The 6,000-nt window shown below is 48.0% G+C and overlaps 1 non-coding gene across 1 annotated transcript; it reads left to right on the forward strand.

Moving 5' to 3' along the window:
• The first annotated feature begins 1,821 nt into the window (after nucleotides 1-1,821).
• On the forward strand, nucleotides 1,822-1,928 carry LOC116573849. Its single transcript, XR_004279036.1, has one exon. It is a non-coding gene; the product is annotated as a U6 spliceosomal RNA (small nuclear RNA).
• The last annotated feature ends 4,072 nt before the right edge of the window (nucleotides 1,929-6,000 follow it).

Here is a 6,000-nt window from a genome sequence, read left to right on the forward strand (position 1 = left end):
GCCTCTGCTCAGGTTGGAAGGAACTCTCAGACACAGGCAAGAAGCAAGGAGCACCTGACTTCTGGGTCCTGGGGGCATGGCTAGAATGTATGGGGTGATGTCAACATATTGCACAGAATGTATGGGGTGATGTCAACATATTGCACAGCTGGTGACTGGATGTTGGGAAGACCCAGGCCCCAGGTTTTAAGTTTGGGTCCCTAGACTGTGGAGCAATCCAGTGGGTCATGGGGTAGGGGCTGGGAGAACTGTCTCCATGGGTGTGCCAAGTGTTTGACATATGACCCCGCAGGGTGGTTGTTGGAATGTTCAGGCACCATGGCAGCTCGGGTCTGGGAGGCTGCAGGAGGACAGGCTAGTGTTTTCATGGGAGCAAGGCTGTTTGGACACAGCTGCTTCTTTGGCCCTCACATGAACGGATTCTTTTTCCCATCTGGCTCCCAAAAGGCCGGGTAATGGAATTGGAGAAATCTGAATGAATTGTTTGATGCATCATGACTAAGCTTGCAGGTTGCCAAGTGTCCCCCAGGAGAGGTCCTTGGACAACAGGTCTGGAGCGCCAGGACTGCGTGGTGGAGACCATCCCCAGGGGGAGCCAGCGATATAAGCTGCTCTGAGTTCTAGAAGGGCTTGGAGGGTTGGGGGAATTGTCACGTGCATTTGTGGCACCAATATCTTGTCTCCGACTGTCTTGCTGGTTGGGCTGTCTTCCGGGTAGGGGACAGATGACTCGGTCCTCACATCACAGCGTGCTTCACATTTGGATAACTTCGATGGCTCCCAGGTCCTATTACTGATCGCATTTTGACTTCCTCAGAAGTTTAACCTAGTAGAGCTTTGTAGGGTCATTCTCGTTTCGTTTTCATGGATACTCTAGTTCAAGGATGTTCAGTGCCTCCACTCTCCTTCTGCCTCCTCCCGACATCCATTCTTCTCTAGGGAGAATGTTCTCAATTTTATTAACTGTTCTTCCTGTGGTTTTTATGTCTAGGTCCTTTTACCAAGCTAATCAATGGATATAAGATTTATTTATCTTACCCGACATGGATTCTTTTAAAATCTTCTATGCATATTAATGTAGTAGCCAAGAGCATTTATTGAGATTGAACTGTTTGCCCCAATACATCCTGTTTATTTTCTCTTTAATTTCACAAAGACCTCCTGAAGTTCATACTGTTGGTTCCCCTCCCCCCGCCCCCAACCCACCTTTATAGATGAGATTCAAGCAGGGTAAGTACTTCCCTTGTTCAAATTTAACACAGCGTGTGAGGGGGTGGATCTGGGACTGGACCTGGAAGTCTAGCTCTGGGCCTGTGCTCCTGACCCTAGGTGTGGCCCACAGACCCGCAGGCAGTCAGTCGCTCAGGACTCATGGGAAATGCGGAATGTCAAGATCCTGGGATCCCTGAGTGACTGACTTGCACATTCAAATTGGAGATGCTCTGGTCTAGCCTCCCTGAAAGGAAACGGTCCCGTGACTTCTATGGCTGCTGTCTAGGAGAACAGTCACATCTGGTAGTCTCAGTCCCCTGTCGGCCCTGGTTGACCTTGTCCTCAGGCTCATCTGCGTCCTGCACAGGTCCTTCCCGGAGCAGGTGCTGCTTGTCAGAACGATGGTGTGATGGTTAATTTTGTGTCAACTTGGCTAGGCTATAGGACCCAGGTGTTTGGTGAAACATGATTCTGAATGTTGCTGTGAAGGTTTTTGATGAGATAAGCACTTGAATCAATAGATATTGAGTAAAGCAGATTAGCTCCTCCCTCCAATGGGATTGGGCTGCATCCTGTCCGCCGAAGGCCTTAATAAAAACGACTGGCCTTGTGCTCGCTTTGGCAGCACATGTACTGAAATTGGAACGATACAGAGAAGATGAGCTTGGCCCCTGCGCAACGATGACACGCAAATTCATGAAGGGTTCCATAAAAACAACAACAACAACAACAACAAACAAACAGAAACCAAAAAAACAAAACAAAAAACAGAAAAAAACCCCCCAAAACGACTGGCTTCCTCCTGAGTAAAAAAGACCAAAGAAGAGGAATTTCTGCAGAAGTCGGCTTTCTGACTGAGACCACGGGCTCAGCTCTTCCCTGGGCCTCCAGCCCGCCGGCCTTCGCTGCAGAGCTGAGTCTCGCTGGACCCACCAGAGGCATAAAATCAATCAGTCTCTCTGTCTGTCCGTCTCCACACACAGTGTGTTTTCTTGGTTCTGTGTCTTCAGAGAACTCTGACTGACACAGAGAGCCAAGGACCCAGTCAGGTCCTCTGATTATGTTGCTCTCTCTTCCCCAAACTGAACCCAGAGCCAGGGCCTGCTTTGACAGTGGGTACAACAGGCAGTGTGAGTTGAAGAGTTAGAGAATGTTCCCTGTCCTCCCACAGACTCTCTTACTGATGCCTGAAACACCACTGTGAGCAGCTAGTTTTGGGGGGTCTGTCTAGTCTCTAAACCATCTGGGGAAAAGCCCCCTAACTTTCCCCCTTTCAGCCGCAGTCTCTGGATTCAGTGCCAAGAGGGCGAGTGGTATTAGGTGGCCCTTGGAGACTAGTCCCATCAACCCTCCATCTTTGATGTGCAGTGACATGTTCCCAGGGGCGGGTTCCATGTGACTGTTGCTCCTGAGTGCTTCCTACTCAGAAATTCCAGAGCAGCTCCTGGCCAGCTGCCTGGGTTAACCCGATCTCTTCTCTGGTCTTACAAGTGAGCTTGACCTTCACCCTCAGCTCTACCCTCCCACTTCCTCTTTGATTCGGGTGCCTCAGGCAGCAGCAGGAGGGCACGGAGGTATGAAGTCTTCTTCTCTGGAAGCTTTGGCCCCACTGAGCCTCTGGGCTGCTCAGATACAAGACCTGAACTAGGTGGTTATGCTTTAACTTTGATGCTCAACTTGACATCTCCTAGCAGGATTGCATCTCCTAACATATCTGAAAAATACCTTTTGGGAGGAGGATTCAGGGTCCTCTCTTTGCTGCTAGATCTCAAGGAGCTTCCAGCCATAAACGCTGAGAAGTCCTGCTTTTAAAGCCATGAGCTACCCTGGGCAGATACAGCACGTTCTCCTTCTCGTCTGGGGAGCAAGGATTCAGAGTGTGGGGCAGACCTGGCTCTACGTTTCAGTAGAGATGGATACAGGCAAAGGGAGATCCTGGCTGTTTGTCCAGGAGATGGTTATTTTGGTAGAAAATAGTGAGATGTTCCTCACCATATAGTTCACTCTGTGTTCCACTTTGTGGAGTGTAGCCAGGGCACAAATCTGGACCCACACATTGGCTGGGTAGTCACACTTCAGCTCCTACACTCTGTGCCTTCTGGGTCCATGGTTCTACATCCTCCTGAGTCCCCTCTTTCTTTGGTGACCAACTCAAGGATGCTTCCCCCTCGACTCTGTCTTCTCAGTCTGGGAAGATCTGATGTTAGACCAGTGTTCAAGCCAGACTAGTTAAGAGGGAGAAGGGCCAGGACAGGAGAGAGGCAAATGAGACTATCATGCATCGGGTTGTACTTTTTCAGTTTTTGGAATTTTTATTTGTGCTCCTTGGTTCTCTAAGCTGGTATGTTTTCATCAGATTTGGAATTTTTTTCCTATTCTTTCTTTCTTTTTTTTTGAAGATTTTAAAATTTTATTGTATTTATTTGACAGAGAGACAGAGATCACAGGCCAGTAGAGAGGCAGGCAGAGAGAGAGGGGGAAGCAGAGAGCCTGACATGGGGCTCAATCCCAGGACCCTGAGATCATGACCTGAGCCAAAAGCAGAGGCTTAACCCACTGAGCCACCCAGGCATTCCTTTCCTGTTATTTCTTAACTTTTTTTTTTTTTTTTTTTTTTTACCGTATCTCATTATCTTCTCTTTTAGCAGTGAAATTACAGATATGTGAAGCCATATGATTTTGCCCTATTGATCTTTGAAGCTCTACTTTTCTTTGATCTCTTGTCTCTTTATTCTTCAGATTAATAATTTCTGTATGTCTGTCTTTTCGTTTACTGACTCTTCTGCTATCTCAAGTTAAGCGTATCTAGTGAAACTTTCATTTCAGCAGGGATAATTCTCTTTTTTTTTAAGGTTTTACTTATTTATTTGAGATAGAGCGAGAGCCAGTGACAGAGCATGAGTTGCGGGGGAGGGGCAGAGGGAGAGGGAGAAGCAGACTCCCTCCTGAGCACGGAGCCCAATGCAGGGAGGACCCTGGGATTATGACCTGAGCCAAAGGCAGACGATTAACTAACTGAGCCACCCAAGCACCCTTCAGCAGTGCTAATTTTCAGTTGTATAATTTGTTCTTTATTTAAATACTTTTTATTTTTCTTCCTTATGAGATTCTCCATCTGTGCATTTATTAAGGCAATATTTTCCTTTAAGTCCTTGAATGTTGGTGTTTCATCTGGGTGCATGGCATGTTAATGAGGAATCTGAGAGCTCTTCGCCCTCTGACTGGGTTAGAGCTCTAGTGTCCCCCAGCACTCTTCAGCTCATATGTCTCTTCAGCCTTTGAACCTGCAGCAGTCACTGTCTGGTCAAGACTAGATAGTCTCATCCCGCATGTGTGCACCCTGTCCTGCAGATGTCAGCATCTTCTGCTGTCTTGGAGTCTAGTCTCTGCTGCTTAAGCTTACTGAAACTGACATGCTCTGTTTAGATTCAAGTTCATGGCATCAAAATTGGGAAATCGTTGCTAGAAAGAGAGTAGGGGTATTTACAGGCTCTTATCTTGTTTCTTCTGACTTGCCCCTTAAGATAGTTTGGGTGTCATTTCCTATCTCCTAGCTTGGCTGTTGGGGTGAATGTGTTCTACGGCCTTGTTGGTTCTCATACTGGATGGTACCCGCTTCCCAGTCCGGCTGATTGGTCACAGGATAGGTGCTGTCTGTTGGGATAGGTGATGTTTATTGAGCACTGCGTTCCAGGCACTGCGACAAATGCTACACATGCATTTCTCACTCTCACATCTGTTCCTTGAGGAAGTTGTTCATATAATCCTCACTCTAAGGAAAGGGATGGAAGGTTAGTGGGTGGAACGAGTATGGCTGCAGAGCTGGGAAATGGCACAGTTGAGACCTGAATTCAGGACGCTTTTCTCTCATCCCATGCTGGATGCTTCTACATTAGTTGCTCTGTTTCTACACACCTCCCCTGAGCCAAACCTCTTTGTTCCTCACTGGCCATTGCAGCCACATAAAGCACAAAACCCAGGTCACAGGAAACCAGTTTCCTCTGCTGCAGACTGTTCACCTTTCTGTCAATGAACAGCATCGTATTGACGTTAATCTCTGTCTCAATCACCTTCCCCTATGTCCCTGCCCTCCCCCATCTACTCTCTCTCTTCCTCACCTTGGCAACCTTCCATCAAGTATTTTCCTACACCAGCTCTGCACCGTACTGTCCCAGGGATCCTGCGAGAATACATGGGAACAATTTGTAAAATAAAGGGGACTTAGAGACACTTAGTCAAATCATCCTCCATCATTCAGAGGGAAAGACTGAAACCCAGAAGGGGCGGGGCCTTACCAAAGGCCCGTCGTCACTTGTCCCAATTGCCAGGACTGGAGCTTCCCTCCTCTGGGATTTCCAGGCCTATCTGTTGAACTTTAGGAAGCAGATGTCTCAGTTAGGCTAGTCATGAGGGGGGATTCAATGAGGGGACTGTTTATAAAGCAATGGTGGGGTTCAGGGGGCACCGACAAGGATGATGAAGGACCCCAGGGTCAGTAACAGCAGAATGCCATTTGCACCTGCCTCTGAAGGGCTCAAGGGAAGGATGGAACCAGTTGTGGAACCTGGAGAGAGCAATAGTGCAGGAGAGGAGCACCCGACAGAAGCCGTGGACTTGCACAAGGGAGTAGAGCCACTAGCCGAGCCACAGTCCATCAGGGAGGTTTTTGGGGGGAAATAAATACCCTGTCCTCTCCTTTCAACTTTTGATCATCTGTTAGTGCCTCCCATTGAGTGAAACCATCTGGAAGCCAGCTACCAGGAAACCTAGTTGATGCAGTTCATGCAG

Source organism: Mustela erminea, chromosome 14 (assembly GCF_009829155.1).
Source record: "Mustela erminea isolate mMusErm1 chromosome 14, mMusErm1.Pri, whole genome shotgun sequence".
Taxonomy (NCBI): domain Eukaryota; kingdom Metazoa; phylum Chordata; class Mammalia; order Carnivora; family Mustelidae; genus Mustela; species Mustela erminea.